At 29.4% G+C, this 15,487-nt stretch overlaps 1 protein-coding gene across 3 annotated transcripts in view; it reads right to left on the minus strand.

Annotated features, from left to right (window-relative positions):
* Positions 1 to 15,487, minus strand: part of LOC125072304 (diuretic hormone 45) — a 51,199-nt gene that overhangs the window by 21,198 nt on the left and 14,514 nt on the right. The gene's annotated exons all lie outside the window — the stretch shown is intronic.

The following is a 15,487-nucleotide window of genomic DNA, read 5'->3' on the forward strand; positions in this document are numbered from 1 at the left end:
GGTTATACCTTTCTGAGATAAGTAAAATGTTTTTTTTTTTTTATAAAAAAGCTCTGGAGTTCAAATAAAAATTAACGAAATAGACATTCTGAATGAACAAAGCAATAAATATTACATATGGAATGTTCATAACATGTCATTGTTCTAGATTATTACTTATTTTACTGAAAACAAAACACATGCCGTCGAAAATACAAACAATTTTTATATTATTATTACAAGAACATAAGTCATATGTTATTAAAGTCATTATACAACATATTGAATATAATTAATGAGAACTCGAACAAAGAATATCAATGCTTGCAAAACAGATTAAAAAAATAAAACGAAGTTGTGCTTGGCTGTATTCGGTTGGTACATAGACTTGGTAGTTAAGAATAAAAAAAATAAGAAACGTATAACGTGTTATGCACAGGTAACTAACATATCGTATAATTTATATAATTTCGGGTATCATGTCAAGCTCTCGATGAAAAGGGAAATGATCGACATGACCTAATTCAGTCCGTCCGAGCTTCGTATCTAGAACACGGGCATTTACACTACAGATTTTAAATTGCTCCTTTAGTCATACGATATGCCCTTTGGTTTGTCACATTTAGAACTACAATTTCATAATTAATAAATATTAATGATGAATTAATGACCAACACAGTTTCTCCCATACATATTTTGAAGATACTATATGTAAAATTTTAACAGCGATACATTAAATATATAACAGAAATAATATATTATTATTTAAAAAATATGGCTAAGTGCGAGTTGGACTTTTGAAATTTCAACTGTCTTACTATCATGGTTCGGACGGACAGTGGAGACTTAGTAAAAGGAACCTGTTTTACCTAAAAATGATAAAATCGATGACGTCTCCAAAAATTGAATTATTATTATATATTTAAATTCAAAAGATTTGATGAAAGTAGCCTTCTATTAGATAGAATTTAATCCAACACATGAAAAAATAATTATGGCTCTCTCGCGATGATTTGTTTCATCATTGCGTACGAGATGGATTATATATTATAATAAAAGAATATCAAATAATTTGTTATTGCTTCAAATTTAATTAAACAAACAAAATGAGTGTAAATTACAAATACCTGAAATCACGTATCAGCTTTGAACGCGTTTATCAAACCAATGAATTACAAATTCAATCGAACCCAACAAATTGTTTTAAATAATTCCATTTATACTGAGCCAGATTATCTTTAAAGAGTACTTATCGTAGGCTGTACATGTAATAATGAAGTAATGATTAAAAAAGCTGTATTGACCCACACAAAATTAATGTATTGTTTTATTGGACCAGTAAGTCTGAACCGATGGTCATGAGTATATATGTGTTTATATCGTCTAATACTCGGTTCTAATGTAAAAGTAAATGTCTTAAGCAAAGCAAGGATATTGGCAACCTTAACTCAAGATATTTCAATTGGCATTCACTGATTTTAAATAAATTGTTCATAACGACAATATTTCTCATTTTTTTCTAATGCCATTTAATTACACCTATAAAGATAAGAGATCAATAAATCTCTAAGATACTAAAAAATTATATAATACAAAATACGTATAAAGATGGACGAATTTGAGCAAAGATTGATAATTTTTTTAATGTATCAAAAGGTTTTGTTGCTTTGCTCAAATTCGTCCATTTTTATATGTATTTTGTGCATCTTTATCAATCCTGTAAACAATATAAATTTTCTAGAAAACATAAATTCTCGACACCTATTCATACTAATATAGATTTAGTTGTCAAAGCCGTTAAGAGTATTAGCTATCATCTAGTAAATTTAATGTAACATCCATCAGGTTGAATTATAGTGTGGTGTAAGACGATTTAGGAGCTGCCTTTAGGGCTGCAAGTAGGTACTATTAATGCATAATCAAGTCAGTGGTAGAGCTTTCAATCAAGACATCCTTGTACCTGATTGCCGGTCAATGGAACAATACGGACGCGCATAATTCGCTAGCAGGTGATCGAATCTGCCATTGACACATTACATCCGAATCATTACACCCTCTCAGTGACTCAACGCAGACGTCTAAGCTATTATGTCATATATAGCTACGGCTATTATATAAAACTGAAAACTTTGTTCGAACGCGTCAATGGGATTTGTTAAAAAAATCCTTTGGGTCGTCTATTTCTTCAAAAATATGTAATGACCATATAAACAAGCGAATCACGGGGGCGTAACGTATAACGCAAAAACCGTGCGGAGCAGCTAGTATATTGGTTATGACAGAATGGTTTAATACTTTTATTTGGCGATTTTAATGACGAGATTTAATGTTATCTACTAATACTAATATTATAAATGGGAAAGTACTCTGTGTGTTACTATTTCACAGCCAAACCACTCATTTGAATTTGATGAAACTTTTTATGAAGCAAGCTTCAACCTCATTGAAAGACATAGACTACTTTGATACCTAAAACCTGACGGCTCAGTCTTTAAATACGAGGAAAGCCGCGACCGACAGTTAGTCGTTCATATATTTTTTTCTCAAATTGTCAATAATGATTATGGTCAATATGGTCGATATTACTACTGAGAGAACACTACTAATTTATAATATTTTTTTATAAACACAGTATACATAAATTGTTATTAGAATGAGTAACGCGTATTTGATTATTGTTTTGATTAATTGTAATATGATTTTCTCTCGTTATAGATATGCCATTATATGGTCTTTAATAAGTTTATTCCTTAATAATTACGATCAACTGTTGTGGACCGACTCTGACAAAGTTGAATTGTATGTAAATTGTATTTCTTAACAGTTCACAACTGGATAAAACTTGCCTTGAAGGCGAAGTTATAAGCGGAGAATGATTTTTTTTTTTCATTAAAGTGGTAATAAAACATTCACAGAATAATCTATAAAACTTTCCACAATATAAATAATATGTATATTGATTTACATTACTTCATAATATATTATTTTTACAATAAAATATTTTTTTGTATTATATTAGTTTCTAAAAATAATCCTTTTTTTATCACGTCCCTAGGTAATTATTCAATTAAAGCGCCTAGATTATTGGTACAATATGCACAATATTATATTATCTGTTGCATTAATGGTATTATAGGATGGTCAATAACGCTATAATTATTGAATGCCGTACGTGCTTAGATTTTAACAAGATATAATTAGTGTTAATACGTGTTTAACCACCGATTATATAAGCACCTACGTGGCTGATTCAGTGTACGTTAGATTACTCGTACTTTTCACGATAAAGATATTCGTCAAGTTAATTTAAGTTCTTAATATGTTTTAATTATATCATCTTGATTTTTTATAATTTAATACGTAATATTCTTATTCTCCATAGTATAAAACAAAGTTACATCTATGCACTTAGATCCTTTCTATGTACATGTACAAGCATGATAGTAAAGAAAGGCCAAGAAATAAAACCTTCCTAGTCGGAAAAATCAAGAATTTTTCTTTCTATGTTTGTCCTTAAATTTAAACCCTTATTTAACCCATGTAAACCCGTGTTATATTATACCTACATATGAAATTTATCAACATTTACAGCTCTGCTTTAGATCAAGCGCCGCATAGACAGACACTAGTAAATACGTTACAATTTATGTATTATTGTTAAATAATTTTCCATTTATTCTTTTATTTAATTTATAATTTCATTGTAAATGTACTTCGTTTAAAGTATATTGATTAACTACTACTACTTCGAACAAAACAAATGTTTTAATAGGCTCATTTTAATTTATTTGTTAGATAGAAAAACAAATTTTAAAAATGATAGAAATATTAAACTTAATAACTTGAGTTTTTAATTGTGTTATAAAAATAAAAATTGACTAATTAAAAGTAACTTCGTTAAAGTAGGTCGCCTTTTTCGATCACGAAAAGGGAACAAATAATGCTTACACAATTTATATATTTTATAATTCTGGGATTTTTTTAATGGTACCTTTGCTTTAGTTATAAGGTTTATAAAATATACAGCACTATATATATTGGATATGACATTTATACATAGTTAAGTGTTTTATAAAAGGACAAGACAATTATTGTTCTATGATAAGGGTTTTTTTTATTTAATAAAAAATATTTGTCAATTTGAATGAAAGCAGTTCAATGTTTTATTTTGCGGTCAACTTTTTAACTCAAAACAGGCCGCTACTGAGAATTTATCGATAAAAAAATATCAATAACTTGTTAACTGGTCGAACCCGGAACTTGAACCCAGAGCCTCGGAAACTTTATAATTAATAAAAATGTACATAATGTATTTTTATTTCATTAAAAACAAGAGACATCAGAATTTTCTTCATTTTCTAAACGTAAATTTACTATAAGTTATAATGTGTCTTATTTACGGTGTACATGGGCACTAGTCTACATGCTACTGCTCCGAGGTTGATCCCGCAGCTTACTATATTTTACGGTCACTTTCTCGTGAATCTTTTTAATTGTAATCCATGCATTATTAAATCAGTAACGCATACCTTAGTCCGTAATATTATCTAAGAAATTATTCAAATATAATCAAAAGTTATTAAGTAATAATGTTTATATACATATAATGTTTATACTCGTATGCACATTTTAAATTATTGTTTCTGTAAAATTTAACCTGCTTGAATTTATATTAGTTGTATATACTTCCCAATAATATAATAATGATTCCCTAAAGAGCTTTCTGTTAAAGCACACTTTGTTTCAACTTCAAGTTCTGTAAGTTTTAATAATTTTCAATAAAGTCGTTATTACTCTTTAAAATTTGACTCGTTTTATTGAACAAAACTAGGGAGTTGAAAGGTGCGTTATTTTGATAAGCAACATACAACAATTTTAATAAGCGACCCATCAAAGACTTGCTCGTGTTAACGATTAAAATATAGCGTACTTGAAATTTTCAATCCTAATTTAATATAAAATAATATCGTAAATCTCAGAGAAATGAATTGATCAAAGTAACAGATCTCAAGCATCTATGTACTCGAAAGTTCTTTAACAAACGTGTTTGTTGTAATTTTTATATACACTCATGCTTTGCGAAGGACGGGTAATTAAAATAACCTTATCATAGACTGAAACGTAAAGACAATCTTTTTTTTTTTAAACTCCGTTCGTTGTCTTTTATTTCGCGGCATATTGTCTTGGTTTTTGCGGAACAGCGAGTTTTTATTTAGCCTGTTGAACACGACAGCTTAGACTCTGGGAATGACACGAGAAAAATATTTTTATCTTGTAAAATATAAATTAAGAAAAACTATTTTATTTTTTTCTCAATGTCATCGTGGAAACTTTAGCATGTTCTAATAGTTACAGTATATTTGTTAAAAATATTTAAAGTTTGAAATTTAAATTCATTTATCAATCATCTTCGAATATAACAAACGATTTGAATTTAATCTTTTTTGTTAGAAGCTTTTCATTCAAAAGTTACCTGTTTGCGAAAATACACTTTGAAGTTTTACCCTCATCACGCAAAATAGGTTGAATAAAAAATTCAAACGCTTTCCTTAAATTAAATTTCAAGTATGATTGAACTATTTGTGGTTGCTTTAAGGGAAGCTTAATTAACAAAACTGAGGTGCTAAACGGTAGAGTAATTAATAGTCAATTAATCACCCTGTAATTTATTCAATAACTCTTAACGACTTATGTTCAACCAAGCTAAGAAATGTTCTGTCAAACGCAATATGCATTTATAAAATGTATACGATGCTAAAAAGTAAAATTATTATTTAAATGTCATTATCTATTTAATATAAATGATCTGTGGACTAGTTATGATTTTTTTTGTTTAATTTACAACATCCACGGGCTCACAGTTGCCTGCGCCTTTTTTTACATTTTATTTTTATAAATTTTGGCGTTATTTTATATTTTTACTGAACATCAGCAGAACTTCGCTGGACTTCGAGCTTGTCTTCTTGGAAGACATGATTCATAGACGCGAATAAAAGTGTCTTTAAAAAGTAAGAGTCTGACGACCTTTCTTGAGTTCAATTGTTAGCATATGCTTTAGGCGATTCCTAATTTTTGAGCGACGTTTGTATTTGCCTAAATAAAATTCTATATGAATCATTCAAAGCTATGGGACAAATATTGAATAAAAAGGTGCAATAAATTAACAATTTTGTAAATACGGATCGTACAGTTTCACGTAATCGAGTGTCAGTCAGTCAACGTATCAATTAACATCGAACAAATAAAACTTTGTCGGACGACCGCTTAAACTATAAAAAAATATATTTTATAAAAAGAACTGCATTTTCATGAATTGAATCAAAAAGTCAGCTCAATATAAAAATTAAGTTTTCAATTATCTTAACAAATAATTTATGTAAGGCCTTTTAATCTTTGTCCTATCGAGTGCTTTATATTCACTGCTTAAGCATTCGGATCATTGCGCTATAAATCAGAGACTGACTAGGATTGATTAAATAGTGATGACTATGCTCCGGTCAAGATTAATGCTGGAGTAAAAGCTTCAAACAATCCTCTTACAATATTTTTTGTAATTCCTATATGGCTATAAATAAAAATACTGATATTGACACTTTCATAAATGAACAACATTAATATTTATTTGATAGATTAATATTATTTAATATTTCAACGATAACAAGCATGCAGACACTATCGACGTTATTTTGCAGCCCCAAAATAATATGACGTAAGTTGTTCACATGGGAACTCATTCGTATGATAATTTTATTACAAGTGCTATGAAAAGAGGGTAAAAGTGCAGATTATCGAGACTTGAAGCGCAAACACTAACAATATGTATGAGAGCGTCGTAACACACGCATTTGTATAATTTTTCCATTTGTAAAGATCAAACGAGGGTGTTATCGTAATTATTATGCGGAAACTAATATTTGTTGGATTTTTCATGCTCATTTATTTTTAATCTTTTAATTAAGTGTAGTATGTGTTTGAAATATATAAAGGGATCACCAAATGTTATGTATAATTTCTATTACAAGTAAAAATAAACGTTTAAATAAAATATATTTTTTCAAGTTATTTATACGTCTAGGCTGTCAAAGCTGAGAACGCATCAAAAATAAATTTGCCATAGCCAAATATAATATAAAATTTTACGTATGTCACGCGTAGTTGTCACGCGCACTAATATAATAAAGTTGGTTGACTTGGAAAGTTTGGCTTTGTTTTCATTCTTTTATAATGCGACACTATATATATATATATATATATATAAATAATTCATAATAGCAATCTATAAAATCGGACAGGTATACAGATACTAATAAAATATAATTATATTGTATTAATAAGATCCAACTAAATAGACAAATGACATAAAACTTTGCGTTATTTTATCTGTTGCAGTTAACAACAGATAACTTATAGATAACAAAGTACTACCTTTTATAGTTTAAAAACATTATAAGTGTTTAAGATATAAAACGTGCCATTAGCTTTTAATTTTAAATCCCTCTTTGACGTTACTCTATAAGTGGCTTTGACATTTTAAAGTGGAATATTTTTGTTACTACAATATTGTTTAGTATGTATTTATGATCTGTGATATCTATTAAGTATAAATTTTGCTTCTTATTATGAATAATTTATTCTTCTAATCATTGTCATGTTTTCTTCGATCATGTTTTCATATAAGGATTGTCATTTAAAAACGTCATTATGTCGTCGTATATAGGGTAACGTATAAGTTTAATAATATCAAAGAATATTAAATAATGCATTATTAAATAAGTCATATCAGACCATTAGACAGTTAGACAATTAGATACAATATAAACTATAAAAATGTAAATTTAGTATTCGTTAATTTTCATATAGTTTATATGATAAATTGAAGTACTTATATACAATTAATATACGAAATTTAATTAGCATAACAAAGTATCTAGCAGGGGTCAGTTATTATCAGTAAAATTTACGACGTAATTCCGAACCTTTAGATTGTATTTAATCTTGTAAACGACGATTCAAAAGAGTTCGTTGATTATCGTTGAATTTTTATTGAAATTAATTTTTTTACCTTTTTATATATTTTTACATAGTATAGGCATATGTTTGCAGAAAAGAATATTTTAATAAAATTAATCAGATAAAATTTTTCGATTATTTTTTCTATATGACATTTACATCAATTTAAGAATTTATAAAAAGTCAATAAAAGAAGAAGTAAGGGAATATTTTAATATCGCTAGGACTATGTAAAATACAAGATCGATTTAAATCTTGGATTGTGCGTGATCGACTAACTAACATTCAAAAATATATACTTTTAATTTAATTTGTGTACAAAAAAGGGAGAAATCTCAAATAAACGTTTCGCGAATACTTTGTAAAAGATTTTACGTATAGTATGTATATTATAATACCTAACCTTTTTCTAACATATATAAACTAATATCACATCGTACTGTGAAAACTATTTTTTTTATTGAAAAATACTCCATACATTTGTAAGTTTCGTTTTCGTGTTCCCGCTGTTCCTAAAATTGACGGCATAACAAATAAATGTTTTCGTCGCAAAACCTACTATTACGTTCTCCTATAACATGTTTAACGTGTCGTAATAATTATTACGGGCCATTACAGAAAGTAGCTTTGCTTTTATCTTATGTCAATATCCTTAACATTCGAGTGATTAATGCCTTTAATCTCTTACAGTACAAAACTATTAAAACAAAGTAAATTAAACTTTAAATATAGATAACGTTGATGTAATTTGACTTTTCAATTCGTTAGTTATGACATTTACGAAATATAAATACTCGGAAAGCATAGAACTCGTAACTTTATTTGTAACTAACGACCCGCCCCGGCTTCCCTTGCGGAATCTTAGGTTTTACTGGAAAATCTTAAGATTTACCGTAGTTCGAGCTTTTACAGTAACATATCAATTGAAATAAAACTAGTTTTTTTAACGGATTTAATCGCGTATATTAATTATTTTATTTTAACATCCCGACGTTTCGAGCACTTTGCAGTGTTCGTGGTCACGGGCAGACTAAGGTGACATTTGTCTGTTCGAATTAAAAAGAAATATTATTTACAACTACCGCCAACGATTTCTTAATTGGTATCTTGAGTAGCGTTCCGGTTGCACGCAGAAGGCACTAACTGTATCTTTAGGTCTTGCAGTCTGTTGGATTTGGGATTTTAAATTTTTAATAAGTGGATCCCAAGTGTTAGAAAGTCTCCAACCATCTTCTCTATTGAAGTTCGGATGTTTTTGAATTTCAATAGCCTCGCGTATCATTCTAGGAATGAATCTGTGTTCTCTAGCGAGGATCTGTGGTTTATCAAATCGAATAAAATGGTTGGGTTTATCCAGAGCATGTTCACAGACTGCAGACTTTGAAGAACGCCTATTTTTGACATCTCCTATATGTTCCTTGACCCTAGTACCGATGCTTCTCTTTGTTTGACCTATGTAAGATAAACCACACTCACATTCGAGTTTATATACTCCCGCAGTTTGTAAAGGGATATTACTCTTGATAGGTCTCAAGAATAATTAATATACGCGATTAAATCCGTTAAAAAAACTAGTTTTATTTCAATGTGTAATAATCGCGAAAATCTAAGACAACATAACATATCAATTGTTTTATTCAATGTTGTTTTTCAACAACATTCTGAGAAATTTATCATTTCATACATCTTACACATTTTCAGACAGTGAATAATATACTTTCTAAGATAATTTATTACATTATACACAGATACGTAGTCTCGTAATTTTTCTATGAAACATTTATCATCTATCATTAGAAGATGATATATTAGTCGTATATATATCATTAATAATATTATATAGTACAAATAGTTTACGATAATATACACATATACTAAACTAAATATTTTAAAAGTGTTTGCGAATATATAAATCAGGTTTTCCCCGTTTTTACATGAATTAAATTAAAAATATAAATTTGAGAACGTTTGTACGATACTCAATCACGCTCGAACGACTGGTCGGATTATTAATTAATATTTTGTGAAAATTATTTTTGCAATCCAAGATTATATATCATCAATAATAAGCTAAATGTAATATATATATATAAGGGCAAATGATTCAAGAAAAGAACGATGGAGAAATACTAAAATAGAGGAACTAGGAATAGCGTAAAGTGCAATGGAGTCTTTGTCCGAGTAATGAAAACTAAAAGTGCATGATTAGATTTTTGGAGTCTATTTTTTCAGTTGAATTATGAAAAGTGAGAAAAGTTAGGATAAAATTCCGGATAGCAATTTTTAATGGTAAACTAAAGAAAAGTGCTCCTTAATAAAAACTTCATATAAATGTTTATATAAAATAATTACCTAAAGCCGCGGCGCGGCTTTGACGAAAAGTGGAGTTCATGCTAGTGGGGTTGCCAAGTGTCTAGCTAAAGTCGAACATATTTGAGTTGTAACAATTCTGTCCGACCAAATATATACGTGTCCGGCATTAGGTATAAAAATGCTAGAAAGGTCGGGTTAAATTAATTAATGCTTTTGCATTTTAGGCTTGGTTAGGTAGAAACTGACTATGTGACTATATGCACGCATTTGATTTCCATTTATACAAATAGTTAATTGTTAATTAATAAGATGTGATTTTCTTTAACTATTGAGAGTGTTCTCAGAGATTCACAATCATTAGACGATTAGACACGACGGTTGCACCACATCTCATGCATGTATTCAGCACCAAGACTGATGAGCAAATAAAAACTTTAAAACGACGAAACTTTGAAGTCAATGTATAATACAAAACTTTATATAACATCCACCATCTGACAGTTTTAGAGTATGTTTGTTTATTTCACTAGGTGTTAGAGAACCTTTCAGTTTTCCAATGTGAAACATGGAGTGTCTCTCCGACATTTTTAAACGACGTCCTTACATCAATGGCGAAGACTTGTTCTTGAATCGGACCATTGCGCATGAAATGTACACACATTTACTGATACACAACTTACACAAACATTTACAATACAAAATATGAAAGAGAACAAATGAAAAAAAAAACTGCATCAATAAGGGTTTCCGAAGAGATTTTCTTTAATAATAAAATAAAATAACCCACTACAATACAATAGTAAAGTTTGAGTATAAGTAAAACTATTTTTTAATTTATAAACTTCAGTGGAATGAATTTAAAAACTTCTTAGTTTTATATGCGAATTTCTAGAAGGAATTCTGGTAACTTAATACTTCTAGAACAATAGGTATACCGAATCACAAAGAAAACTTTACTGAATATTGAAAATACTTTAACCGAGAACGCTGTTCTGTTCGGCGAAGAGCACTATTAAATGTGATCTAATAAAAACAATAACGTAACATTATTACTTTACATTATTGTTTTTTATGCGTTTGTAATGTAGATATATTTTTTTATCATTTTAGATTAAATAGAGCTCATTTTTAGGGTTCGGTAAACCTTTTATTAAAATTCCGCTGTACATCCGTCCGTCCGTCTGTCCTCTGTATCTCATGAACCGTGACAGTTAGACACTTGAAATTTTTACAGACGATGTGTTTGCGTTGCCGCTATAAATAATGGTACGGAACCCTTCATGCGCAAGTCCGACTCGAACTTGGTCAGTTTTTTTAATTGTTAACGATTTCTTCTAGTGTATATTTTATTTATATGAATAAAATGTTAAAAATGACGTAAATATCTTATTGAAAAAAGGGTTCGTAACTTTTTTAAATTTTCCTAATAATATAGAGAAAAAAAATAAGAGTATAATCATATTACAGATAAAAAAAAAACGATTAAACTCTAAACTGTCTAGACCAATTTTAAGATCTATAAATTATGACAATAGATAGACAAACCTATTCCTCTCTTTCTTTTTAGATGTTAGCAAGCGTAACAAATGTATTCGATATTTATACAGAACTAGTAGTCTCTCGCGGAGTCGCTCTTTAGGGGTTGATCGTCAGGTGTTAGGCATAAACAGAAGCCTATGTCCTTTCTTGGAGTTCAAGCTTGCTTCATTTGCAAATTCGGTACCACCACCGCACATAGACAATGGCGTTGTAAAAAATAACCATTCCTCACATCGTCAATGCACCACCAACCTTGGGAACTAATCGTAAGATGTTATGTCTCTTGTGCCTGGTTACACTGGCTCACTCACCCTTCAAACCGGAACACAACTATACTAAGTACTGTTGTTTGGCGGTAGAATATCTGATGAGTGGGTGATACGTACCCAGACGGGCTTGCACCAAGTGCTTGGCTTGTTTCACATATTATATTTGGTACAAAAATACTTTCCAATGTTAGTATTACTTTTCCAACAACCAAATTCTTAATGTTATTAGCGTTCTACAAATATTCACTTGTCTAATTTTCAATTAATCGCATGCATTTATATATATAAAAAAGTGGCGGAACGGATCTTGGGTAACCGAGAGCTCTGGCGCAACTTGGACGAGGCCTAAGTCCAGCAGCAGATCACAAATGACTGATTATAATTTATATATTTGCTAAGCTCCTAATCAAATTTAACATCAAAGGCTAACTTACAAAATGCGGCTCCCAAAACAAGAATCGGATATTCAACAAGTAACAAACTAAATATAAACTTATGTCCCATTTAAATATCAGTTTGTTGATTTTTATTTGCATAATCCTTAGTAAATAACGAAATAAATGGATACATTTAATGGCTGCGGTCGTGCCAAGTTGCATAAAGTTGTCGGACCCGAAAATAGCAACCAGTCCAAAAGATAGGGGTGAGCCAAATAAAACACGACTTTTGAATTTGATTGCGCCCACTCGCAATCGTTATGTAAATTCCAAACAGAGAATTTATAGTCATTCTGGATTCACAATATGTAAGGCATCATAGATATGACAAGTTTTATATTTACACCAACGACTGAAGAAAATAAACAAATGAAGGCTTGTATTAAGAAAATATAAATAAAGAAGAATATAAATAAAGAAGAATATAAATAATATTGTCTTGTATAAAGCTATATACATATATGTTAAAATAACTGGTAGTTCATATAAGATTTATATTATTTGTTTTTTAAAATTTAATTGTTTAAGATTTATTTAAATGTTCTAAATCAAACAGATGTATATGAAAACAGTCCTAAAATAATATTGAATTATATTTAAAACTACCTCCGATTCGGGACATAAATTCTATCGAGAAGAACCGGCAAGAAAATCAATAGTTACTCTTATCTACCAATTTAAATATTTTATTAAATACAACAAAATTTAATTTACCCTGCATGTAAATCTACGGACACTTCACGTGTTTGATTTATAAAAAAAGTACCTAATGAAAAGTAAGTAAAAGTAGTAAAGTCTTCCCAAAGTATAAAAAAAAAATACATTATTTATGTAGGCTACTTAAAGCTATCACCGGTTTGAAATGTGGATACTCAGTAGTTAGTTAGTAACTCAATAGTTCCTCTTTTTCATCAATCATACAGAAAATCACACACACAGAAAATTGCATCTTATGTATTTATATGTTATGTACATGAGCTTTAAATTGATTAAATAGTAAATATAAATTGCTCTGTGAGAATACATAATCAAATCAAATCAAATCAAAATCAACTTGAATCAAGAAAGCTTTTACAAGCACCTTTGAATCAATTAACAAGATTAAATTAAATCTAAAGCTACCAAAGGTTCAGAATGTAAAATCTACTGAGAAAAACCAAGTAGATATTTGGTAGTTAGTTTTTCCCAGTCAAATTATACATCGATAATAATAAATGAGGTGACTATTTTTTTTTTTGGAAAGCCTAACTGAAATAGTTACTAAATTAATACACATAAAATTTACACCAGAATATTCAGCGGATTTCAAAGAATAGTAAAAAGTATAAAATATTATTAATCTTTAATTTTTTTTATATAATATACGTATAGGCGGTAGGCCCAGTGTAACTACGGGCAGGGTGGACATATGATTAGCTGCCAAAGTAGGTGGCGTATTTGTGATGTAGGAATGATTAATAATTTTAACCATACTTACCATCGGGTAGGTCATTTGCGCGTCCGTCTACCAATACTATAAAAAAGAGTTACACTTACCAAGCAATTAATTACAATTTAAATTTAAACTATGCCTAGCTTGTATTTCAGGTTCTTTTATAATGTTTATAATTGTTATGTAAATAAAAGTCGTTATGTTAATATCAATAGAAATAAAAGGGATAATTTAATGAATTCAAACAATAATTTGTTTCATAAAACATTTCAGACGTAACCAAGTGAAGCAGAAAAACTGTTTCGTGCAGATCCGACCAGTCTCCTCTGACAGCGGTGACTCGTTATTGTTGAGGAAAATAGTAATGAAAAAAATCCTAAAGACATATTTATATAACATTTTATTGAACCTTCGTTCTCGAGTATTTGTATCTGTTATATTTACTAACAATAATATTTATTGCAGATTGATTACAGGTTGTCTTCTTTATGACATATATCCAAAAATCTATAATATTATATGTGTAATAGTAAATATAATAAATAACTGTAACTCTGTCTGTTATTCTGCTTATAACGACTTAGGTCTGCGTCAGATGATTACGAGGTAATTAGTGATTATGAGTTAAGAGGTTATTCCACCAATCAACAATGTGGGTTAGTGTACACATATGTGGCAGATTGTCAACCGAAAATGCGTATTTCCTTATAACATTATCTTTAACAATACGTACGTACATACGAGATGAATTATAAACACAAATTAAACACATTCAATTATGTATGGCTTGTACATAGTTTACGGGTTCTAACTACTGGGCCATTGCGGCTTTAATATGTGGATATCATAGAAGGTGAAGTTGCATTTTAAAAGATTTAAATTGATCATAAACTGAGTTAAAATCAAAGTTAAAGTAACGGTTTCTACTTCAAACAGCCAAATATTTTATTATTATTATTAATAAGTATAATAAAATAATATATGTTCGCATCCCAGCTTCATCACTTTCCGGCGCGGCTTCCGCTCATAATACCGTTTCCCTAAAATATAGCTAATGTCAACGCGTGTGGCGTTCCTCAAAAAAGGTTCACTCAGAATTTTGATATGTTGATCTATTATAGAGACGAAATATGGGGTTAAATAAAATATCCATTTGAAAGATAAGTGTCCTTTAGCAATAAAATAGAATGGATATATTTAGAATAGCTTTTTATTGTAGTGTATTTGCTATGAATGTATTAATATTGTTAATACAAAAGTAACTTTATGTCCTTGTCACCTCATCACTGTAAAACAAATGAATGGTTCACTGAAATTCGATATAAAGGTAGCGGGGGACCTTTCTAAGGACATAGGCTTATGAATTACGGGATTTATGTGAAAATATATTTCATATTTACGATTTATATATAAATAATAGCGTCCTGGCTTCGCAAGCAATTTATTGATAGAGAAACAAGTATGATAAATACAATTTGTACCCAATAATACTCTCTATAGCTTCTAGT

Source organism: Vanessa atalanta, chromosome 2 (assembly GCF_905147765.1).
Source record: "Vanessa atalanta chromosome 2, ilVanAtal1.2, whole genome shotgun sequence".
Classification (NCBI taxonomy): domain Eukaryota; kingdom Metazoa; phylum Arthropoda; class Insecta; order Lepidoptera; family Nymphalidae; genus Vanessa; species Vanessa atalanta.